Here is a 27,229-nt window from a genome sequence, read left to right as displayed (position 1 = left end):
ACTTTTTCACCTCTTACTCCCCCACCCTCCCCTAGATGGCAGGATGACCAGTAGATGTTAAATATATTAAAATATAAATTAGATACACAATAAGTATACATGACCAAAACTGTTATTTTGCTGTACAAAAGAATCAGATTCTGAAATATTGTACAATTAGCTTGTGAAGGAAATCAAAAATGCAGGTGTGATAAATATAGGGATTGGGAATTCAATGTAATGGTTTTTAGTCATCTCCCAGAGTTCTTTTTCTGGGCATAGCTAGTTCAGTTCATTACTGCTCCATTAGAAATGATTTGGTTGATCTCATTGCTGAGGATGGCCTGGTCCATCAGAACTGGTCATCATATAGTATTATTGTTGAAGTACATAATGATCTCCTGGTCCTGCTCATTTCACTCAGCATCAGTTCGTGTAAGTCTCTCCAGGCCTTTCTGAAATTATCCTGTTGGTCATTTCTTACAGAACAGTAATATTCCATAATATTCATATACCACAATTTATTCAGCCATTCTCCAACTGATGGACATCCATTCAGTTTCCAGTTTTTAGCCACTACAAAAAGGGCTGCCACAAACATTCATGCACATACAGGTCCCTTTCCCTTCTTTATAATCTCTTTGGGATATAATCCCAGTAGTAACACTGCTGGATCAAAGGGTATGCACAGTTTGATAACTTTTGAGCACAGTTCCAAACTACTTCTCCAAAATGGTTGGATTCGTTCACAACTCCACCAACAATGCATCAATGTCCCAGTTTTCCCGTATCCCCTCCAACAATCATCATTATTTTTTCCTGTCATCTTAGCCTATCTGACAGGTATGTAGTGGTATCTTAGAGTTGTCTTAATTTGCATTTCTCTGATTAATAATGATTTGGAGCATCTTTTCATATGACTAGAAATAGTTTCAATTTCTTCATCTGAGAATTGTCTGTTCATATCCTTTGACCATTTTTCAATTGGAGAATGGCTTGATTTTTTATAAATTAGAGTTAATTCTCTATATATTTTGGAAATGAGGCCTTTATCAGAACCTTTGACTGTAAAAATATTTTCCCAGTTTATGGGATTCCCAAAATCTTAGTGAATTTAAAACTCAGTACCTCTTAAAACTACCCTGTGTATTATGGTATGGCCTTAAAGTAGTTTACAATCTAGATGGGAGTGAGGGAGAAGAGAGAAATAACTAAAACACAAAGCAGAATACAATAAATGTGTGGGGAAACACAAAACTCTTTGAGGTCAGATGTAGGAGGGAGTACTATTTGAAATCAAAGTTGAAAGTGGCAAATGTCTTGGCCAAGGTTACACTGAGTCTTGGCCTCTAGATTCCCCTTCAGCATGCTTTTCATTCTGTTCTGCTGCCAAATCCACCTACCCAATTGTGCACTGCTGTTCCTAGCGAAAGCATTCATCTTGATCTCAGCTGGTGATCAGCTTGAGTTTTATATTATGGGGATGGATAACAGTTAAAAAAAATAATAACCACAAACTTCTCAAGTCATGTACAGCTTAACGACTTTCATCCTTTCATTTAATTTTGTTTTAAATGTAAAACCTTTCTTGTCCCAGGAATAAGTCATATGGTGATTATTTGCAGATTGTGGTGCTAAGATGAAAATGCCCAGACTGTCCCAGTTCAGCCCATTTTCTGATTGCGAATTAAGCAGATAGGTTGGCCGGGACACCATTAAGTCAAACCTGGTAGATTTTAGTGCATGTGTGAGTGGAAAGAGAGGCAGTCTGTTACAGTGGCTAGAGACCTGGGCTCTGAATGAGGAAGATATAGGTGGATTCAAGTTTTATCGCTGATATATACAAACTATGTGACTCTGGGTACATCACTTAGCCTATCAATAACCATTCAACTTTTTAAGACTGTAAGTTATGAAGTAAGTGCTGATCTGCTTTGAGAAAAGGAGATTCTTCACTGGAATTCCCTACATAGAGAATAGGGAGGAAAGGGGAAAGGAAGTAAGGAAAGACAGGAAAGGGAAGGGGAAAGAACAAGAGAGAAGAGAGAAAAGAGAGAGAGAGAGAGAGAGAGAGAGAGAGAGAGAGAGAGAGAGAGAGAGACAAGGAGACAGAGAGACAAACAGAGACAGAGACAGAGACACAGACAGAGAGACAGACAGAGACAGACAGAGAGACAGAGACAGAGACAGAGACAGAGAGATAGACATAGAGAGAGAGAGAGAGAGAGAGAGAGAGAGAGAGAGAGAGAGAGAGGAGAATAAGATTAGTTATCACAAGACTCCAAGAATATTAGAAATCAGAAGGCTTGGGGAATTTATTTTTTAATAGAATTTTATGTTACCAAATAATGTAAAGCTGTATAGATAATTTTGTAAAGATTATTTTCAACATTTATTTTTGTATATATAATTTGTAAAGATAAATTTTCAAGATTTGTAAAGATAATTTTCAACATTTATTTTTGTAAAACTTTGTGCTCCACATTTTTCTCCCTCCCTTTCTTCTTCCTCCCTCCACTTGAGAAATGTATAAAAAGTGGTCAGTCCCATCCTAGGGGAGCTAGAAATATGTGTGGAGCACTTACAGGGAAGACTGGGGGATTCAATCTCACCTTTGTGGCAAGAACATAGAATCACAGACATATTTAAATGGAATATATAAAAGTCTATTTTCACCTCTTACAGAAGAAGAAACTGAGTTCCAAAGTGATTAAGTAGCTTGTTTAATATAACACATCTCATAAATAGAAGGCCTGAGACCAATCCAAGCTTTCTGATTCCAGAGCCAGTGCTCTTTTTATGGTCTGGGAGGCTCACTTTGATTTTGTGTCCATTGCAAAATGAATCCAAAGCCCAGGATCCTCTCTCTTGCTTTGTTGTTCTTCGGACACCTCTAGCCCTTTTGAGACTAGGGAAACTGTGCTTTGGACACTAGCTCTGTTCCACACAAGCACCATGACCTTATTCCAATTGATCTCTAGGGATGGGGAATGGTAGCAAATGGGCATTGGGCAATTCTAGTTATCTTTTATTCAAAGGTTTGGCAGAAGCCAAGGCCAGGAATCAGACCAAGAGGAGCATGAGAGAAAAGAAAGAAAAAATCACACCAAATTGCTTGTTAATATGTGTATTTTACATGGCACTTGTGAAGATGAAACTGTTGCTTACCTTACTTTATTCCAATTCAGTGACTTTTACAAGGCCACAGGGGGACCTGTTAGTGCTGGAATGAACTGAAAATGTCTTTGAGCCTCCAGAATAATGAGTATTTTTCTTTTCTTAATATTTTGCATCCAGATCAGGCAGCTGTTAGAACCTGTCATTCTGCCTAATATACCTTCTGTTTGCATTTTAGATAAATTCCTTTGAATTTCAGGCAGATTTATTTCTAAGTACAGAAAGAAAACCAAATTTAAGCAATTCTTTAAAATGACTATTTAACATTTTCCCGAAGTGCTGTCATGTCTCTCCATTTGCTAGATGTTGAAGGCTCTGGTGTTTTATTTTCAGTAGTTACTGACCTCATGATTTTGGTTAAACTTTCTTTTTTGTTCATTATGTTTGAGGGCTCTGGCTCTGGTTTGTTCAAAGGGAAAGCAGAAATGGCAGGGGCTTAGAGAATTCAAAGGTAGGTATAGTTAAATTTAGACCATTACCAGAATTTGGTCTACCAAGGGGTGAGAAAGCTCATTGCTTAATGAAAGATTATGTAGGGTCCTGAGGTTAATTGCTAACTGGCAATTAATAATAAGAATAAGAATCATATCTGGCAGACTCATCATTTTTCCCCTTCAACCTAAGGATTATGGGTAAAAACACTTTTCTGACCCTGATAAAATCAAGTACCTTCGGATGTTTAGAATTCTGCCTCTCCTAGGTCTCACATCCACTCCTGTAAACCCATGAGAATTAGTGTTCATATGCAACAGGTGTTATAAGGTCAGGACATAGAGCTGCCAGCCCAAGATTGGAGTACATGACTCTATTTTTTTGATTGTATGTATATTAGTGCACCTGTTTTTATGACTTGTACATGACTTGCTTACTAGAACAATAGCCTGTTTAATGTGCCTTACAGATTTATGTTTTGAAGGAAGGAAAGACGCATTTATTATATGTTAATATGTAACATCATGGTCGATTTATTATATATTAATAATGTATTATTATGTGTCAAGAACTTTATGAGTATTATCTCATTTGACCTTCACATTAAATTCTGGAAAGTATGTTCAATTATTATCCCCATTTGATATTGAGGAAACAGGCCAAAAAAGTTGTGACTTGCCCAGGATTATAGATTTAGTGGATATCCAAGGCAGTTCTTCTTAACTCCAGGACCAATGCTTTATTCACTTCACCACACTGCTGCTTTTTGCTGTTTAATATTTTTTTCTATGATTTCTATAAAGACTTAGAAGGTATGTTTATAATAATAGCGGATGACATAAAATTTGGAGGTACTGGTATACACTGGAGAGTGGAATGAGGATTTTGACATGCTAAACTATTGGGCAGAATGAGATGAAATTGTTTAATGGAGCTAAATGGAAAGATTTATAGTCAGGTTCAAAAAATCAATTTCACAAGTACAAGATGGGGCACAAGAGAAGCAACCACTTAACTCTTAGCATAATTTCTTCAGCTATAAAGTAAGACTACAAATACTTATAAAGCTCTTATAGAGCTTTTATAAGTATTAAATAATACTCTGTGTGTGTGTGTGTGTGTGTGTGTGTGTGTGAGAGAGAGAGAGAGAGAGAGAGAGAGAGAGAGAGAAAGAGAGAAAGAGAGAGAGAGAGAGAGAATGAATATGAGAATATGGGAGATGACTATCCTTCTATACTCTTCCCTCATCAAACCACATCCATAGAAGAAGTATTGAACTCAGTTCTAACGGATACATTTAAGAAAGGACACTGGTAAATTAAAAGTATCAATAGGAGAATAATCAGAATGATGAATGATCTTGAGTTTATGCCATATAAGGTTCTACTGAAGAAACTGGGAATATTTTGCCTGGAAAAGGGGAAACTCTGAACAACATTAGACATTTAAGTGTCTATTGGACTGTTAAAAGGAAGAGAGATTAGACTTGTTCTGTTTGGTTCCAGATGGCAAAACTGTATATGGAAGTTGTAAATGGGAAATTTAAATTTGATGGCATGATTAAGTCTTCCCAACAGGGGGGACTTCAGGAAATAATGACTTTCTTCTTATTAGAGGCCTTCAAACAAAGGCTAATGGATGGTTATCAGGTATGTTCTAGAGGAAGTTCTTGTTTAAAAAAGGAATGGATAAAATGGCTACCTCTGAATTTTTGTAATTTTGGAAGTCATTCATTTCAACCCCATAGATAAAGAAGTCAAGATTAAAGTGTTCCAGTATGACTATTTTTTGGTGGGGGGTAAAGCAGTTAGGTTTAGGTGCATTGCCCACGATTACACAGCTAGTTAGGTTTTAAGTGTTTGAGATCAGATTTGAGCTCAGGAACTCCTGACTCTAGGGCCAGTGCTCTACCCACTGTGCAATCTAACTGCCCCCTAGTATAAATTCTTATGTTCTTACCTTCTCAGTAGCTTCTGTTTTCTTATATTTTTAGCTACAATTATGCTGCATCTGATACATAAGTACTTGAATAGATTCATAGAAAGTTATTAGTCCCTACATCATAGTCATATGATTCAAAATTTATACTCTGTTTTGTAGAGAATTTATAGCTTGAATTACAGGAAATTTTCTAGCCTAAACTTATTTTTTCGATGTGTGACTGATTTGTACTTAGCATGATATCTTACCCAACCCTTCTCAAATAAGCATACATATACTTATCTTATTTTCACAGTAGGATTTAACCTTTTTGAGGTCAAGGAACATTTAAAAAATTGTCTTTCTGTTCCCAGAACCTAGCACAGTGCCTAATATCCACCAGGTACATAAATGCATTTATACAAATAGCAGTCATTTCTGTTTTGACCAGACCCCTGAAGATCTTCTCCCAGATTTATGTATTGATTGATTAGGTGAAAAAGGCCATTATTTGCCTCAATTTCTACCTAGCCTAATCACTAAATAGATGTGATCTTAATTAAACTGAGACCTGTTGAAAACTTTAACTTAAAGAGATCAAGGTATTCCACTACATCCAGGGCCATCTCCTCATCCTTATCTGTATCTTGCCACTGGACCCAGGTGGCTCTGGAAGGGAAAGTGAGACAGGTGACTTTGCCCAGCCCTCCCTCACTTAAATCCAATCCATTTGCATGTCATAGCATCACCTCCCTGATGTTAGGGTTTTCTTCTAGAATGAAGGACAAATAACAGCAGCAGCAACAACAAATGCATATCACACACTCCATATTTATCAGATTGGCTATTATAACAGAAAAAAATGACAAATGTTAGAGGGGATGTGAACCATTCTGTAGAATGTTTGGAACTAAGCTCAAAGGTCATACTAAGTAGCAGAGCTGGGATATGAATCTAAGTTCTTTTACTAAAAAATTCATGATTCTTTTCACCATGATACCTTGCTTTTGATGAGTATAAGTTATTGTTATCATCATTCTTATTATTACTATTAAAGTCTGATCTCTAAAAAAGATTTTTTTGAATATCCTTTGACCAAGCAATAACAGTACTAAATCTCTATCCCAAAGAGTTAAATAATAAAAAAGGAAAAGGACTTAAATGTACAAAAACCTTTATAGCAACTCTTTTAGCAGTAGCAAGAATTGGAAATTTAGGAGATGTCCATTAATTGACAATGGCTGAACAAGTTGTTATATGTGATTATGATAGAATACTATTGTGGTATAAGAAATGATGAGGAAGATGCTCTCAGGCACTTAGATGAACTGATGCAGAGTGAAATAAGCAGAACCAGGAGAACATTGTACAAAGTAATAGCAATATTATATAATGATCAACTGTTAATAAGTTAGCTATTTTCAATTGTAGAATGATCTAAGATAATTCTAAAGGACTTATGATGAAAAATGCTTTTCAATTCCACAGAAAGAACTGATAGTCAGAATGCAAATTGAAGCATAGTTTTTTGGCATTACTTCCTTTAATTTTCTAGTTTTTTTTTTGGTCTGTGTTTTCTTTCACAACACGACTAACATGGAAATGTGTTGGGTATGACTGCACATGTATAATCTGTATCAAATAGCTTCCCTTCTCAATGAAGGATGGGAGGAAAGGAGACCATATGGAACTAAATTTTTGTAATGAATGCTAAGAATTGTTTTTTTTACATGTAATTGGGAAAAAATAAAATATTAAATTAGAAAAAATCATATATTGAAATCAAATTAAAATTAGTGAATGACCAATAAATATTTATTGAATGAATGATTGGCCAGGATATCATTTACTGGAACCAATTCATGAGTTTTAAATATCAAGATGGAAAATTGTTCTCCATAAGAATGGTTTGAGATGAATAGGATGCTGTATGACCACACTTAACATCCTTAGTGCCACTATAGGCAAGTCACATATTTCTCTGAATTTTACTTTCCGATCTATAAAATGGAAAAATTAATATTTAGCATTACTTACTCTATAGCATCTTTGTGAAGAAAACACTGTGTAACCATGAAGCACTAGATTTATTCCTTTATAGCTAGAAAGGACTTGAGGTTTCATTGAGTTTAACTCCCTCATTTTATAAATGAGGAATCTGAAGCCTAGAGAAATTTTCAAGGTCACACTAGTAAATAAGTAGCAGAGCTGGAATATGAACCTAAGTTCTTTTATTAAAAAATTCATGATTCTTTTCACCATGCTACCCCACTTTTGATGAATATGAGCTGTTGTCACTATCAGTCTTATTATTACTATTAAAGTCTGATCTCTAAAGGAGATATTTTTTTGGAACAAGCTTAGAAAGGACACTCATTACCAGATGAACACTAACCTATACAGGTTCAGACCTAGTCAATAATGTGGACATAGGCTTATTGAGAGGCATTTCAACATGGTTTAGCTGCTGGTTTAGTTGCTTTTCAGTCATGTCTAACTTTTTGTGACCCCATTTAGTGTTTTCTTGGCAAAGATACCAGAAATGGTTTGCCATTTCTTTCACCAGCCCATTTTACAGATAAGGAAACCAAGGCAAACAGGATTAAATGACTTGCCTGGGATTACATAGCTAATAAGAGCCTGAATCTGGATTTAAATTCATGTCCTCTCAACTCAAGCTTGGTGCTCTATCCACTTCCATACAGATGCAAACAATTTTCTAAATGAATAAAGAGCTATGCATTTGGTGTTGCTCTTTAAGGCTTCAGCATCTACTTTATTATGTAGGCAGACATTCAAAAACATGGTTAACCTGTTGGTTGGCCTCTTTCCAAACATATTTCTTCTTCTCTTTGGGTGTGACAGACTTTCATTCCCACCTTCTAGAAATCTTTAATGGGTTATCCCTATCACTGCCAAGAATTGACTATAATACTTACCAGGCTTTTCATCATACCACAATCATCATTACTATCTATCTATCTATCTATCTATCATCCATCCATCTATCTGTCTGTCTGTCTGTCTGTGTCTGTCTGTCTTTCTATCTATCTATCAATCTATCATCTATATACTTTATATACCTTAAGTTTTATTTAACTTTTCTTCAGTTTTCCAGCTTGGGGATTGGAGTTGGTGGTGGAAATGACTTGTTTCTATTTTAGTAGAGGTATGCTGTAGGATACACAAGAAATAGTTTCTGAAATGTCACATATATCTATGCTTTTACATTGACTCATATTTTAAAACTTCACACAGCTAGAAATGGTTTCATGTCTGCAGGTCATTGGTAAAGTGATAGTAGTGTTAGGGAAGGCTTTATAGCAAAAATGGTACATAAGTTGGGCCTTGAAATAAGTAACTTCAACAGCTTGATGAGGGGAGATTTGGAATGTTCTACCTCCTCACCTCTGTCTCTTGCTTTTCTGGCTTTCTTCATGTCTCAGCTAAAATCTCGCCTTCTGTAGGAAGTCTTTCTGGGTCCCTCTTAATCCTAGTATCTTCCTTCTGAAACTCCCTTTCATCTATCTTTTTTATATCTTGTTTGTACATAATTGTTGTCTCCTCTACCAGAGTGAACTCCTTATGGTTCAGAACAATGTTTTTCTTGTCTTTTTTTGTGTGTCCCCAGGACTTAGCATATTATGTCTCCATTAAAATGTGAGCTCCTTGTGGGAGTTTGTAACGCAGAGCACGAGTATATATGGAACACTAGTTGATTGAGGAAAGAATTTTCAATGTAAATTTTTAAGAGGATAGATTGTTGCATTCTTTATTTTGTATTTTCAGTGTCTCTCCACAGTAGGAATTTAATAAAAAAAATTTTGATTGAATAATTGGGGTAAGGAGAATATAAAGAGAGGTAGAGAGAAAGAACAGCAAATGAGAGCTAGGGACAGAAAAATAGTACAGTTTGGAAGAAACTTTTATGTGAAATGAATGGATAGGCTAGCTGCAGATTGTGATGTATGTAATTCAGGAGGCAGAATTTATGTTTCTTTTTGTAAACAAAGGAGAACAAAAAGTTTTGAGAAAAGGACTGCTGTGATGATTTCTTTTTAATCAGTCTCTAACAATCCAATTATATTCCATTCTATTGTCAGTCAACCACTTAACCATCACAAAACTGAAAAGACATTATGTACATATCTCTCTACATATGTATATGTGTATATATACTTATATATGTATACATATAGTTATATCTATCTATTTATCTGTCTAGCTTACCTGTCTGCGTCTGTCTATCTATCCTTCACAAGCAATCATAATCAATCTATGCTAAATACTATTGTGAAGAAAAAGAGAGTCAAGCCTTACCATAACTGAACACTTCCCTGATCTGAGGTAATAGGTTTTCCTCCTTGAATCTCCTTTTACCTCACTTCCTGCCAACTATCTTTCTGTTATCCCCAAGCATTTCTCTGGAGCTAAAATGGCACCCTCTTGACCAGAATTCCAGAGATTGTGCTTGCCTCCATGAATAAGTGATCTAGTTAACCAGTTCCTAGTATAGTTTATGGAACCTAGTTGGTGCTTAACTTTGTTTCTCCTTTCTCTCTTTCTTTTTTCCCTCCCTTCCTCCCTTTTACCCTTCTTTCCTTCCTTCCTTCCCTTTATCTATCTATCTATCTATAATCTACTTATCTGTCATCTCTTCCTTTCTTCCTTCTTCCCTTATCTCCATAAAATCTGACAGAAGGGGGCAAGATCTGTGTGGGTTTCAGTAGAAAGATCATTCTTTAGAACTTTTCTATTTGGATGCAAGAATGAAAGTGAGAAGAAGCTTCTTTTAAATGGTGTCATTTCTGAGCTCCCTTTCACAGATAACAGATGGGGTTGTCAGTCCCTTCCTGAAACTTTTTTGGAAGGTTAACTGAGGAACAGGCTTCTGGATACCAGTGATCCTAACAATCTGCTCTTGGGGAAACTTGTAGTCCCTTGTTTGGCCTTAATGTCTATTCATCCCCCAAATGAGCTTCTCTATTATGTATAAGAAATGTCCAAACAACAAGGCCAGATTGTGCAGAACCAATTTGAACTATTTAGGGAATAGTTTTGTAACTTCCAAGTGACTAGGTGATAGTTGTTAACTGATTCATTGGTGCAGGGTCAGTGGGTGGTACAGTTATATACGCAAAAATGAATAGCTGGAAGAAATTCCCTAGAGGAGATGGATCTTAATAACTACAGTCTTTACACTATTCTCCCAGGTTTCTTGGAGGGCAAGGACTAGAGTTTTGGGGGTTTTTGTGTCTCCAGAATTTAGCAAAGCATCTAGCAAATAAAAAAGAAATCTAAATTGGACTGGTGTTATTTACCTGGGGAACAGCCAGATGGTGAAATTCCCTTTACCAATGCAAGTCAGTAGTCAGACCTTTTCTGCAGCTTATTGCTTTAGTGCCTAGATCAATGATAGGTTATGGGATTTGCTTAGGATGATAAAACAAACATTTGTCATATACAACACTTGAACTCATACCTTTGTGACTCTGAGACCAGTTATCTATTCACTACATCATGGGGCTTCTGCAACAATTAATACACAGCTTGAGAAGTGAATTAAATTGGTCTTCTTGTTGTAGTGCATTTGATAATATTACTCCCTTGCTTTACTATTCAAAAACAGTATGTAGTTGTCAAGGAAAAAAAAGATGCTAAAGAAAAGAAAGGGGCAGTAAAATATAATGGATAATTTTGGACTTGGGAGTCAAGAAAATATGGATTCAAATCCTGCCTCAGACATTCTAGGTAACATAAATGTCACTTGTTCTCGGGATTTGTCCTCATCTAGAAAATAAAGAAGTTGAACTTAATGCTCCATGAGGTCTCTTCTGGATGGATATCTATGGTCTGAAGAGATTCTGGTACTTGCCTCACATTATGAGGGCAAGAAGTGGCCTAGACTATCTTGTAACCATTAAAAAAAAGATAATGTGGAAATTACAATCTAGTATGAAAATATTCTGCAGTAGGGAAGGATGACAAGCATAAACAAGAGGTACATGGTCAAGAGCTGAGAGAATCTGGGGAGAAAAGATCTGAAGAATAGGAATTGATAATTTTCTCCAGCTGGGGGGAATGAATGAATGAATGAATAAAAATACAATACTTCTCTTCCTCCCTCCCCCTCTCCCTTACTCTCTTCCTTCCTCTCTCCCTCCTTCTTTTCTTCCTTCCTTTCTTCTTTCCTTCCTTCCTTCCTTCCTTCCTTCCTTCCTTCCTTCCTTCCTTCCTTCCTTCCTTCCTTCCTTCCTTCCTTCCCTCCTTTTCCCCTCCCTCCCTCCCTTGCACTCAACAGAAAATATGAAGACACTCTTTGATCCAAAGGAGTTCATATTTTAAAGATATACAATTATTATAGTTCCTATATAGTGGTTAATTTATAGTAATGTTGGAATAACATATAGATTAATAGAATCCTAAATTCAGGTGAGACTTCAAAAGTCCCTCTATCAAAACTAGAGCCAAGACTATGGTCTGACAAGGTAGACAGCTTCTTAAAGAGAAAGCCTCAAGAAAATGTAACAAGGGACATTTTAAGGTAAGATTTTTCATAGATGTGAATATTTCCATGCCAAAGATATTTACTCACTCCAACAGATTCTAATTTTGCATATTAAACTGCACATATTACAATAAAGGATGTAAGCCTTTGGTGGACAGTACCCTATAAGGGAAACAGTTTACGAATTTTTCCTGGGGTATAAGTATGTCTTGTTCTGGACATGAATCTAACCCTTATCTGAAGCATGAATGCATTTTTACAACATCCCTGACAGATGGTCATCTAATCTCAGCCTGAAAATTTGAACTGGTAGGAAACTCAGTGAAGGCAACATGGTGTGTCAGGAAAACAACAACAAAAACAATAACATCCTAGACAAGAAGTCAGGAGACATGATTTCTAGTCTTGGCTCTAATATGACTTTTCCATGTGGCTTCGAGCAAGCAGCTTTACATCTGAGTTTCACTTTCCTCGTCTAAAAACTGAAAGGGTTACATTCAATTAGTATTTTGGTCCCTTTTGACCTTAAATCTATCAGTGTTCTGATTACCAAGAAAGTCATAACAATGATGGATTATTCAAAAGTGCAGTGACTTCTTGATGGCCTGGTGGATAGAGTCCCAGACTTGGAATTATGAAGACCTAAGTTCAAATTACATCCTGGACAACTAACTTAGCTTTGTGACTCTGAGCAAGTCATTTAACCACTTTCAGCCTTGGTTTCCTCATGTCTAAATGTGGATAATAGTACCTCTTTCACAGGGTTATTGTGATGATCCATAGAAATATTTGTAAAAGTACTTTGTAAACCTTAAAAAAACTATATAAATTAATTATTATTATTGTTATCATCATCTTGGTCTTCTTTTTCTTCATCATCATCATCATCATCATCCCAACAGGAACCAGGAAATGAGAGCAATACTAAAATTGAAAAGATTTTTTTTGCAGAGCAAACAGATGAAGACCCATGATTATTGCTAAAAACTTGAGATGTCTGACCATCTATGTAGGGCATTGAAAGAGCACTGATCTTAGAACTACAAGACCTGGGTTCTCTTATTCTCACTCATATTTTGTTGTGTGATTTTGGGAAAGTAACTTTTCTGAATCTGAATTTTACTAACCATAAAATGGGGACAATAATGCTATTCTGTCTATTTCATAAGATGGTTCTAAAGAATGTAATTTTTAAGCTTTAAATGTTATCTAAGTGGGAGTTATTTTTATGACTGAAGGTCATTTTTGGAGGGACCAAGATATCTTGATAGAGGAATAATATAATATAATAATAATAATAACAATAATAGTAACATTTGTATGAAGATTTAAGATTTGCAAAGTATTTTTGTTATGTTATGTCATTTTGTCCCCACAAAAGCTTTGCTAGGTCGGTATAGATGGGGAAACTGAGGCAGAGAAAAGTTCAGTAATTTGCAGAGGATTATAGAGCTAGGAAGTGTCTGAGGAAGGATTTGAACTTAGATTTTTCTGACACCAAACTCAACACTGTTCATTATACTGCCTAGGTGAAAATGATTTCCTAGTAGTGTGTGGATGTATCCCAACAATTTTGTTTTCTCCTTCTCTGATTCTCCTCTGCCTCCCCAATACTTTTAGATATTTGGCACATCTTAGACTGTTTAGAATATGAATTGAACATATATATTTAGTATTGCATTTCCTTGAAGGGTCAGCTGAAATGTAAATTATGTATATGTCAATGCAAGTGATAACCTATTTTTTATTTTAAAAAATTGTGTTGAGCTCCAAATTCTCTCCTTTTCTTCACCCCTCCTCCACCTTCTGAAAGGGCAAGAAATATGATACCCATTATATATATGAAGTCATGCAAAACATTTTAACATTAGTCATGTTGTAAAAAATTAGTAAGAAAGATAAAGAAAGTGTAAACAAATATGCTTTAGTCTGCATTCAGAGTTCATCAGTTCTCTCCCTGGAGATGGAAAACATTTTTCATCATGAATCTTTTGGAATTGTCATGGATCATTGTGTATTGATCAGAATTGCACAGTTGATCATTGTCACAATATTGCTGTTACTATCTACAACTAGTTCTGCTTACTTCATTTGCTGATATCAGCTCATATATATTTTCTGAGGGTTTTCTGAAACTATCCACTTCCTCATTTCTTATAGCACAATAGTATACATTACAATCATATACCACAATTTGATTAATCATTCCTCAATTGATGGGCATCCCTTTATAGTTTCCAATTCTTCACAACCAGTAAAAGAACATCTAAAAATATTTTTGTAAATATAAATATCTCTTGATCTCTTTGGGATATATACCCAGTAGTATTATCATTGGGTTAAAGGATATGCACAGTTTTATAGTCCTTTGGACATAGTATCACATTGTTCTCCAAAATGGTTGGATCAATTCACAGCTCCATCAAAAGTGTATTAGTATGCTTATTTTTCCACAGTTCCTCCAGCATTTGTTATTTTCCTTTTCTGTCATATTAGCCAATCCAATAGGTTTGAGGTAGTGTCTAAGAGTTGTTTAATGGATAATTTGCTAATAAATAGTGATTTTGAGCATTTTTTCACATATCTATTGATAGCTTTGATTTTATCTTCTGAAAACTACCTGTTCATATTTTTTGACTATCAATTGGGGAACAACTCATATATTTATTTATTATTAATTTTTGACTCATATTTATATATTTAGCATAGTATCCTATATTGTATTTAAGAAATAAAGCCTTTATTAGAGAAAATTGTTATAATATTTTTCTCAATTTGTTGCTTTCTAATTTTGGTTATATTGGTTTTGATTATGTATCCTCTCCCCCCCCCCCCTTTTTGTATTGGATTTTTTTTTTTGGTTAAAAAAATTTAAATATCCTTGTTGTACTGAGTGATAATAAGGCTTCACATTTATATAGTGCTTTAGAGATTTGTGAAATATACTATTTTATTTGATCCTTGAAATTGGCCATTTCATCAGCCTTCCCACAACGTGCTACAACTCTACTCTGCTTGTTTATTTTGCCCACCCTCTTTCCCTCCTCCCCAATCTCCTCCATTAGTCCCAAGACAATTCCACCTTGAGATCACATGGATCCATAATCTCACTGCTCATTCTCCAGTAGTCTTTATCCTAGTCCTGTCCTGCCTCCATGCCAGCTGCCTGGCCTCCAGAGTGTGATGATAACCTCTCTGAGTTCAGCCCTTATTGATTAATATGACTAAACATGGTAGGCATTCTTATCATGTACAGTTTACACTTGATGCAGAGACGAGAGGTACTCTAGATGCACTTCTAACTGGTAAATGAGGATTGATTGTTTAAACGTTCATTGTGAACATTTTTGCTTCTGCACCTAGCAGAAGCAACAAATCAGGGTTTTCATTTAATTTTTCATTGATTGCCTATATTTAAGAAAGTGTTGGAGAAAATGTTAATAATACATATAAAACTTAAAAGGGTGTTGTGGGTTTTCAGAGAGTTGGTTATTGAACATTTATTCTTTATTTCTTACCTAGCCCTAATCACTGAATGGGTATAGTCTTAATCCCCCTGAAATCTGTTTAGTTTTAAAAAGCCAGTGTCTTCCATTGCATCCAGGACCATCTCTAGTTGTCCTGATCTACTGGATCCACATGGCTTTGAAGGGGAAAGTGAGGTTGGGAACTTTGCACAGGCCTCCCTCACTTAAATCCAATGGATTTGTAAGAAATGTTATCACCTTTCCTCTTTGTCTTCTTTGAGAATGAAGGATAAATAATGAAGAATTTCCAACTCCACAGATCTGTGAAACTGAAATTCTATGCTGTGAAAATGGAATGATAGGAGATCACAGATTTAGAGCTGGAAGAGGCAATACAGAAATCATAGAGTTCATCTTTTAGTAGATAAGGAAATGAGACAGAGAAGTTAAATGACTTGGCCATTTTCACACATATAGTAAATCACAAAAATTGGATTTAAATGAAGGGCCTTTGACTTTTATTCTATCAGTCTTTCTTCTATTCCAGATGGTTGGTGATAAGAAGGGGAATTTCAAGAAGGAAACACCAATCCAAATATAACTAACTATTAAAAAAAAATTTCCTACCTAATTGGTTGTAACATGTCTAGTTGATGGTCTGCTTGTAATCTAGATAAAAGAAAGTACCAACATGAGAAATTGTCAGTGTATGTCCAGCTTGGTCCAGAGGAGGTATTTTGTGACTAGTCAATGTGAATAGTCTATTTGGTGGATAAATTCATGAGACAGAGATTTCTATGTCGTGATAGGGCCATGGGATCGTAGATTTGGATTTGGTCCAGAATTCAGAGATCATTAAGTCCAACTCCTTCATTTACAAATGAGGAACTTAGATCTAGAGAAATGATTTGTCCAAGATTACATATATAGTAAGTAGCAAGTAAAGAATTAAACCTAAAATTTCCAACTTCAAATCCATCGTCTTTCTTACAGATCATATTGCCAACCCTAATTAGTATATGGAAGACTCAAGATTTCAGTCGTGTGCTCCAACTCCAGTATTCTTCGGATCACCCAACTCTCTTTCCCTTTATTCTAGAATCACCATACTTATTCCTGTCGAGTTTCTTAACTAGATTTTTTTTTACATGGAAGTGTAAATGTTCCACTGACTAGCTGATAGAAAGATTGAAGTCTACTCAGTAGTTCCAGTTTCCATTGAAAAATAATAAATTGGCATTCTGGTTCATCCATAAGTCTTATGAAACTCCCTTAAGTTCTTACCAATTCTAGTGGGGCTAGATTTTTAAGATGAATATATACTATTAACATTTTCTCCCTCATTTTTTTAAGTCTAGGCAATCAACAAAACAATAAATGAAGACCTCATTTATAGCCTTTGCCACTTTGAGAAGTGTAAGTGCTCAAAATATTGCTGAATTGCGCCTACAAAGTGGAGCAATAAGGCTGGAGCTCAGATGACTCCAAAAGAGCTCAGCCTGAATAGAGAGATTTGGGCTGGTTCTGTCTGTGTGTCTCTTAGTGAGTCAATAAATATTAAGCACATACTATGTGCCAGAGACTATAGTAAGCATTTAGAATACAAAAATTGGTAAAAGACAGGCCCACCTTCAAGACATTCACATCTAGTGGGAAAGACAGCAATCAAGTAATGATGTACACAAAAACTGTGTACAGTATAAATAGTAAATAATTAGCAGAAAGAAGGCACTAGAATTACCAGGAGTTGGGAAAGGCTTCCTGTAAAAAATGAGATTTTAGCTAGTACTTAAAGGAAGCCAATTAAGTCAATAGACACAATTGAGGAAGGAGAGTGTTTCAGGAATGGGGGATAGCCAGAGAAAATGCTGGAACGAAGAGACAGAGCATCTTGTTTGAGGAACAAGGAAGCCAGTGCTATTGATTGAAAAATATGTAATGGGAAATAAGGAAGGGTGGAAAATTGGAGGGAAAGGGCTTGTGAGTGGGGCTGGATTTTGAAGGACTTTGAATACCACAAATGATTTTGTTTTGATCCTGTGGAAAATAGGAAATCTAGGAAATTGGTGGAGTTTATTGAATAGGAATGGGAGGGTGATATGGTCACTTTAGGAAAATCACTCTAGTAGTTGAATGGAGAATGGATTAGAGTAGAACAAGCTTTGAAGTAGGTCATTGCAATAATCCAGTTGTGAGGTGATAAGAAGGCCCCAGAGTGGTGGCAGTGTCTGAACAGAGAAGGGGACATATCTCAGAATTATTGTCAAGAACTAATAGACAGACAATGGCAATAGATTGGATATGGTGGTGAAAAATAGGTGTTGACTATTACACCCAATTTGGAAATATGTGGGACTAGGAAGGTGGTGTGGTCACTGATAATAATAGAAGTGTGGTTGGGAAATAGGATTTTAGACAAAATATAATGAGTCCTGTTCTGAATATGTTGAGTTTAATATATTCACTGGACATCCAGCATGAGATATCTAAAAGGTGATTGAAAATGCAGAACTAGAGGTCAGCAGAGAGGTTAGGGCAAGATAGGTGTATTTTAAGATTCAGTAGCATAGAGATAGTAATTATATCTATGGGTGCTTAAGAGATCATGAAGTGAAAAAGTATAAAGGAAGACAAAAATTCCCAAGATAGAAGCCTGTGGGACACCTATGGTCAGAGGGAAAGATCTGGATGAAAACCTAATAAAAAAGACTAAGGGGCAATTAGAAGGTCAGATAGGAAGATTGGGTGTCAGAGAAATTTCTGGCTCTGCACCTGAGGCTGGAGATCAAGTGTGTACAACAAGAAGTAGAGGAATCCCTTTGCTGGGTTAAGTTGCTTTGGAACAGATGGAAGTCTATTTAACTGGTCCTTTGTCACCTTCCTTTTGGGGGAAAGGTGCAGAAGGAAAAGGAGAGCTGGAGTTCAGAAGAAGTTCTGGCTCCTCTTCCCCCCTCTGTTTCCCTTCCTCTCTTTGTTTCTTTTCCCCTCTCTCTGCCATATTTTTAACTGCAACACTTTTATCTTAAATTAAATCATACCATATAAAGAAATAGAGAGAGGCAGAAGAATACTTGGCAGTGGAAATATCATATTTCCTTTTATATAGTAACACGAAGGATAGAGAATTGAAGAGATCTCAAAGTCATCTAACAATCTGTATTTTCCCTGTATGCTGGCTTCCCCCAGAAGTCTATACTACTGCTTGACAGTCCTCTCAGAGAAAATAATGATTCCCATTTCAGTAGTTTTTCTCACAATGATACTCTTTGCATAGTAGGTAGACTGGTAGCTAGGTAGAGCAGTGGATAGAGCTCTGGACTTGGAATCAGGAAGATTCATCTTCCTGAGTTCAAATGTGGCCTTAGCCACTATGAAATCTTGGGCAAGTCACTTAATCCTATTTGCCTCAGTTTCCTCATCTATAAAATAAGCTGGAGCAGGAAATGACAAACTATTCCACAACCTTTGCCAAGAAAGCCCAAAATGGGGTAACAAAGAGTCAGATAAGATTGTGAGTGATTTTAATATCCACAATAAGAGGTAGAGCAAAATATTATTTATTTGCAGATGAGGAACCTGAGGTTCAGATAGATTCTCAGTCACTTGTCTGTGATCATACAGCTAATAAGTGTCTAAGCTAGTAGTTGAACCCAGATCTCTTAATTCTAATTTCAAAGTTGATTCTAAATGTTTTTCCCCCTATACTAGTACATCAAACTAAATTCCTAATGTTTCAAGTACATTTTCTTCTTATCAGTTACCTTTCCTTAAGCAATTAAATATTACAGAATCACAGAATTTCTGATTGGGAAAGAATCTCAGTCCAACTGATAGCTGAAAGAAATCTTTGCTATTATCTTTGCTTCTTAAATTGCACATTAGACTGAAAGCTTCTCCAGAGCAGGAACAGTCGTTTGCCTTTCTTTTTTATCTCCAAGATTTGGAACAGCAACTGTCACATGATAGACACTTAATAAATGTTAGTTGATTGTTTAGGGATAGCTAGGTGGTACCAGAATACAGAAAGTGCTGGGTCTGGAATCAGGAAGAGCTGAGTTCAAATCTGCCCTCAGACACTACTTGTGTTACCCTGGATGAATCTCTTAGTTTCCTCATATATAAAGTGAACTGGAGAATGGAATTGCAAACTACTCTCTAGGTTCTTTGCTAAGAAAACCTTCAAAGGGGTCACCAAGAGTTGGACACAGGTGAACAACAACTAAGTTGGATGACTGACTGAAGACCTCTCATGAGAATTCATCACTCCTCAAGGTAGCTCATCCCACTTTTAAACAGCCCTAATTGCTAGAAAGTTTCTCCTGATATCAAGTCTAAATTTGTCTCTTTGGAGCTTTTGTCCCTTATTCTTAGCTCTCTGCCCTTTGGAAGTAAACAAAAATTAATCCTTCCTCAAATACTTGAAGTCAGCTATCGCACTAATAGTAACAGTGCAACAGGCTTATGTGTTATTTATTTGACCCCCACAACAACTCTGTGAAGGAGATAACATTATTATTTTTATTGTGGATGAGAAAACTGAATTCTGAAGGAGACTGTGACTTGCTCAGGGTCATATAGATAATAAATATCTGAGAAAGGATTCAAAATCATGTCTTTCAGAATTGAAGTTTAATGCTTTATTCCACATATCACTTAACTGACTACCATATCCACTGGGTCTTTTTGTCTCTATTCCAAATATTTCCAGTTCTTCCAACCTATCTTCAAAAGACATAGATTTAATGCCTTTACTGTTTTAGTTGTTCTCCTCTAGATGGTACAAGCTTTCATTTCAGAAGCATATTTTAGATTTTGCAGTTTGGAAGATGACATATGGGTAGGGAATTCAGTCTAAGAAAGACCACATCAACCCTTTTCAACAATGAGATGAACCAAATCAGTTCCAACAGAGCAGTAATGAACTGAACCAGCTACACCTAGGGAAAGAACTCAGGGAGATGACTATGAACCATTATATAGAATTCCCAATCCCTCTATTTTTGTCCAGCTGCATTTTTGATTTCCTTCACAGGCTAATTGGACACTATTTCAAAGTCCGACTCTTTTTGTACAGCAAAATAACTGTTTGGACATGTATATATATAATATTTAACATATACTTTAACATATTTAACATATATTGGTCAACCTGCCATCTGGGGAAGGGGTGGGGGAAGTAGGGGAAAAACTGTAACAAAAGGATTTGCAAGTGTCAATGCAGAAAAATTACTCATACATATATCTTGTAAATAAAAAGCTATAATAAAAAAAAAAAGAAAGACCACATCTTTCTATGTGAAATGGGCTGGAAATCTTCTGTTTTTCTGATTCACAGTGGAAGACCTGAGAAAATGCCCAGTCAAGCCATTCCCTCACTGTGAAGGGATGGCTGCCTGTAAATTGAACTAATTGCATGTTTGACTCCCAGACAGACTATTTCTCATCTATAAGTGAAAAAGTCAGACTTGATGAGTTCTGAGTGGAGGTCCCTGCCAATACACGAAACTAATTTCATACTCCATAAGTATGTTAGAAAGGGAAATCCAATGCCTTTGGTGTCAAATACTTGTTCATTATGAGAACAGGTGTTATGATAACAATCCGCTGTTAAGACACAATGCTTTGATGGTATGGCCATTCATTATTCCTGGTGTTGGTCAGTTGTAATGGGTGTTATGGAAGCTTTCAGAAAAATGATGAATGTATTTGGAAAAGAAATTTTTTTAAGTGGTCTAACCCTTCCTTTTATTATGTTCACTGAGGTCCAACCAGGCCAGTTCATCCCTCTCCTCAGGAACATAGTTCCTTTTATTATTATAAATATTATCTTTACAAATCTATTAGCTTTACTAGTCCCATTAAAGGGCCATTAGGCTTCCCATTAACAGCTGCTGTTGATGATTTCATGCAGAGTTCTCAGCATGGGCTCTCTCTCCATGGATGGTGAGAGGAATTGAGAGCAGGAAGACAAAGGGAAAACATTGAAACTTAGAGGTGGAGGAGGGAAAATTTCATTAATATCTCTCTTCCTTACCCCGACTCCCTCCAACTTTTTGAAAAGAAAGAGGCTAATGTGGAAGCCTTTGTTTCCTTAAAGAAAAAAAGGCCTTCAGCATTGGCAAACTCTCAGTAGCTAACAAGGAAGTTGCTTTGCTTAAATGGTACCTTTTAATTTTTTTTTTTTTTTTTACCTTTTTCTGCCCCTGTTTTGTACTAAACAAGTGAAGGAGTTCTCCAATTCAGTTAAGTGGCTTTTGCTATTAATGGCTCTCTGAAATATTTGCCTTTACTTGCCTTCTCTGGATTTACAAGAAGTTCCACCAGGTAGATATGGTCCTAGAGTATAAAGGTACCTGGGATAGCACATATAGGCTTCTTATAGATGTAGCTAATTGTGTTTGAGAGAAGATAGCATATTTTCATGTTTTCTCATTCAATGATGCATTTCCATTTTACCCATAGAATGTAAACCATTTGAGTGCAATGACTTCTCATTTTTGTCTGCATACCACCTTTCCTTTCTGTTCCCTCCCAGAAAAGTGCCTGACACATAGTAGATGTTAAGTGCAGTTACTTTATTTGTATGTGTTTTAACTAAATGAGGCATACATACATGTTTGCCAATCAAATTTATAAAACTTGGTCTTCGTTATATTTATAAATATATATATATATATATATATATATATATAAATTATCCACCATTAGAGGGAAAGTAATAATACTTAAATAATTAAAGAAATAGTATGCAATTAAATAACATGCTCATTAACTTTTGACTGTTGTGAATCTTAACACTTTTCCTTTCCCATTGTTTTAAAGAGACACTATCTTTTTTTCTTATTTATAATAATTCATTCTTTTTCTTATTTATATATTTTGGGTATTAAGAAAACAAATAATTAGACCTATAGTTAAGTCCTCTAAAGATAATGGTGACTATAGCCTCATTCTCATTAAAAAGACTGGGATATCAAAGAAAGAGTGACAAGAACTCACACCTAAAAATATTTATAGCAGTTCCTTTTATCATGGCAAAGAATTGTAAGCTAAGGATGTTCATCAATTGGAAAATGAACAAATGATAGTAAATCATCATAATGGGATTGTATTGTACTATGAAAATGATGAACAGGATGATTTCAGAGAAACCTTTGAAGACTTGTATAATCTGGTGCAGAGTGAAATGAGTAGAATCAGGAAAACAATTGACACAATAAAAGCAACATTTTAAAGACAGACAATTTTGAAAGACTTAAGAACTCTGATGAAAAAAATGACAGCCACAGTTAGACCACTCACCTCCTGGCAGAGTATGAGACCACACTTTAGGGCTTAGATTGAGACATACATTTTTTGAACATGGCCAATATGAAATTTGTTTTGCTTAATTCTTGTTTCGTACAAGGATTTTCTTTTTCTTTGTTTCTAATGGGAGTTACTTTGAAAGAGAGAAAATAGAATTTTGTTCATTAAAAAAATGAAATAAAAATATAAAAAATCTAACATTATTAGATAATTCTTTAATTTCTTTGGTTCTCCATGTTGCTATAGAAAAGAAAAAAAAATGCTGAGCATTCTGTCTCTTTCTATGTCTTCAAATTTCATTTAAGATAAAAGTGTTGCAGTTAAAACTCAGCTACTGAAGTTGTTCCCTAAACAGACATTAGCTTTCTTTGTCTCAGTTTCCTTGTCTACAAAATGGGAATAACCATAATTGGCCTATCCATCTTCAGAGATTTTCATGGGGCTCAAATAGTAATAATAATAACTGACATCTATATAGCACCTTAAATTTTACAAAATTCTCTTTCTATATATTATCTCATTTAGATCTCACAACAACCTTGTGTTTGTGGTATGATTTAAACTCTAGTTTTTCTAACTCTAGCTTTAGCACCCTGTCCACTGTACCACCTGCTTGCCTCAGATATTATGCATAAAGTGATTTATGTGAGGAATTAGGATAACAAGAATTACTATTATAACCATTATTTTTAAGTAAGGGAAACTTACCATTGACAGTTTGGGGTCTAAATCCTGCAGAGTAGTGCTGTCATTTATTCTGATTTACAAAATGCCTTCATATTTCTTCTGAATTTCAGTTTCTAAAGTGCTCCTCCAATATACTTACTTTCATTTTGACCTCCCCAACTCCAGAGGTGACCCTTTGAAATAATTCTGCCAACTCCACTAAGCCTTGTCCTTCAACCTTCCACATACTGTTTCAGTCTTTTGGCAAATTCAGCCAATCATTTTGAATTGTGTGTCTTTGAGCCAGGTTATTGTGATGCTGATAAATGAGAAATAGATTGAGGCCATGAGACTCATTTCTTACTGCTCACCTTATTTCCAGATGTGGAAGTTAATGGATTTGGATTGGCTGCTAACACTGAGACTCATCAAAGACCATTTTCCCCCTAAGGGCATTAACTGCAATTTCTTGATTGAGTGGAAGCCTGAGGCATTTTGCATGTGGATTGGTATCATAGTTTAGGCAAATGGTTGAAGCAGAAATCCTAGTCTGCCACATTTGAGTTTGTCAAACTAAATTGGGATATTGCAAGTTCGGATTTAGAAGGCAGGTAAGCTGTCAAGGATAGCTAGACAAGACCAGCCATTTTTACAAAGAGAGGAAAGGATAAGCACTGTTTGCCCAAGATTAGCTAAGAGGAGCCCATTCTGCCTCAGCCCAGCCAGTCAGACAAATCCATTTGTTCTCAGAGGGCAACATGCACAATAATGAGGAGCGGGAAGGTGAATATATTGAAAGGATTTAGAACAGGAAGGAAACTTAGAGGTTGCTAAATCCAACCTTATTTTCTTCTGATGAGGAAACTGAGGCTCAAAGACACTTTTATAAGAAATAAATAACAGAGTGGGATTTGAATTCAAATCCAAATAGAAAAACAGTACTCTTTCTATATAAGTACTATTTCTACTATTCTGCTATTGACTTTAGATGAGACCACATTACTCTCTAATAGTATCAACATAGGATGAGGAGAAGCCTGGAAACATTGATAATCTGCTCATCTCAGGGGGATAAAACTGAGGAAACTGGGTCATACCACCCAAACTCATGAGAGACTAATGTATTCCAGAAAGCAAATTTATTCAGTTTTAATTTGCTTAAGGTCATATAGCTAGAAAGTGAGAGAAGTCCTGTTCAAACCCAGTGTGCCCAGTCCAGTACTCTTTCACCAAACTATCCTGCCTCCTTATTATTTTGGGCTTATTTCAGTGCAAAGGAATGCATAGATATGTAATATAAATTACCCTTCTTTTCCTTTCCCTCCCTTCTCTCACCAGGACCAGGGGATTCAGCCCTGTCATGATGCTATTTCCCATTATTCTTAATTTCAATTTTTTGCTTGGACTACTACCTCTCAGAATCTTTCTGAGTGTCCTCTTCAAACTTCATCAGTGAGAGAGTGGCAAAACATTGAGAAATCCATTGGCCTTTCTGTGGGGCTCCTGGGAAAAGTCAACCTCCTTTTTTTTTTTCCTGTTAACAATGATATTTGGTGTTTGGTTCACCAACTAGCAGTCAGTCAGTTAGCTAATATTTAAATAAATACTGGTGCCTCTTAAGTTTTAGAAAAGGTTAAAAAAAAACCCTCTTTGCAACATAGTTTTTGCTCTTAAGGAAGTCATACTTTAATATAGGATACAACATATACATAACTATGTAACATACACAGATCAAGCAAGATAAAGGATGAATTGGAGATAATCTCAGAGAAAAGGCATTAAGATTAAAGGGGACTAGGAAATGCTTCTTGGAGAAGGTAGGGCATTGGCTGAAACCCGAAGGAATCCAGGAAAACTAGGAAGCAGTAATGGAGAGGGGGAACATTGAAAGAATGGAGAAGAGCCAGTGAAAAATGTTCAGATTCAGAGATAGAGGTATAGGCAAAATACCACTATCATGTGATTCTACTTACTTGAAAACTTTAGAAACAAGATTTACCTAGATAAATGAATTTTAAAATAATAAACCCTTCTGTTGTAGCCATATGGAACTTTGGCTTATACATACAGAATGTATGATGAACTGAACACATTAACTTCTATCTGTCATGACTATTAGCTTATTTCCTTATTAAGTTTTTCTATAGTGCATATATTGTCTGGAGTGTGGCTAGTCAGAGATTATTAACACAGATATTTTCTAATTTTAGCCTTAGTTGAAGAAATCCTCTCTTCACACCCTCTCTCTTAGTCTTAACAGCACACTTATTGGCAAGAATTAAAATCATCATAAAACAACAAAGAGTTTATTAGCAAGTACAATTAATACAGAATGCAAATATACATTGAATGCAATAGGCTTCTATGTGTAGGTTATGATTGATATTACTGAGGAAGTTGAATCTCTGCCTCTTCCTAGTACTACTCCTACTAGTCAGAGGTAAAATGAAAAATGGAGTGATTAGATGGATAAAGAAGAACTAGACTTTTTCCAGAAAGTAGAAAATCAGGAAATCAGGAAGGCTTTCAGGGAATCATATAGGGATCAGGAAGAAGATACAAACTGAACTAAAATCCATGTCTTAACCAAACTTGGTCTGCTCTATATTCATCTGCTGGAAGTGACTTACCTGATCTCATCTCTCTCCATCTTCCTGCATTCTCAGTACTTTTGAATTCTCAGATTCACTTACTTTCCCTGATTTCTGTTACAGAAATATAGTTCTATTGGCTTGGCACGATTTCTAGTTCTTCCTTCCTTTCTTCCATTTTTCATGTGGCTTTTCAGTGTAAGTTCTTTCCAAGGTATAAAGCCATAAAAATTGGGGAATTCTTAGTAATGTCTATATACTAGTACTCCTGTTCCATTAACTCCCCATGTCAATTCCTCAAGGAATTGATTACTCATGGATGGGTCCTTTTAAGTTTTAAAGTACATTTATATCCAACATCTTACTTTATCTTCACAACAACCTTGTGATATAAGTGTTCTAAGTAGTAGTATCCTTATTTTGAAGGCGAGGAAACTAAAGTGACTGACTGGGATCACATAGAGTGAAGTTGAAAATTGACTTTGAGTCACCACTTAGACTGTCTAATTTTCTTAACTCAGAATCAAAAGACTTCATTAATTGTTTTTTTTTTTAAACTTTACTCCAGCTTAGCATTAAATACCCTTTCAGGTACATTTCCTTATCTGCCAGACTTCCTTCTAGTGAGAATAATCTTTTTCAGTTAGAAAGAAAAATTTTCTACTTTCTCCTCAAAAAAAGAAAGTGCCCTTCCCACTTTTCTTCTGCCCAACAAGCATTACCAGCTGCTACAGGCTACTCTCGATTGGCAGACAATAACTTTTTCTCCTTAGCTGAGGTTGTCCCTAGCAACCAGTTCCCACAAATGTGCACATAAGTATACCCATACATGCTACACACACACACACACACACACACACACACACACACATTCACACACACACAATCTAATCAGATATAAACTATTTTAGAAAAATTTAGAAGTGATTTCTATAAACACTTGTAACTATACCAGAATTTAAAAGTTTTAAACAAAATGTATGTAACAGCAAGAATAACAGCTATAACAACTAGAAAGGCAGTATAGCTGGGAGGGAATAAGGAGCTGTCCCTGAAGTGGAAAAGATGGATTTAAGTTCTGCCCCTGACACATAACTGATTCTATGGCCTTGGGCAAAACACAGCCTCTCAATGCCTTAGTCAACTTTGCAAAATTATAAATTGCAATGTAGTTGTTGATC

Source organism: Sarcophilus harrisii, chromosome 3 (assembly GCF_902635505.1).
Source record: "Sarcophilus harrisii chromosome 3, mSarHar1.11, whole genome shotgun sequence".
NCBI classification, from domain to species: Eukaryota; Metazoa; Chordata; class Mammalia; order Dasyuromorphia; family Dasyuridae; genus Sarcophilus; species Sarcophilus harrisii.
This window is presented reverse-complemented; position numbering follows the sequence as displayed.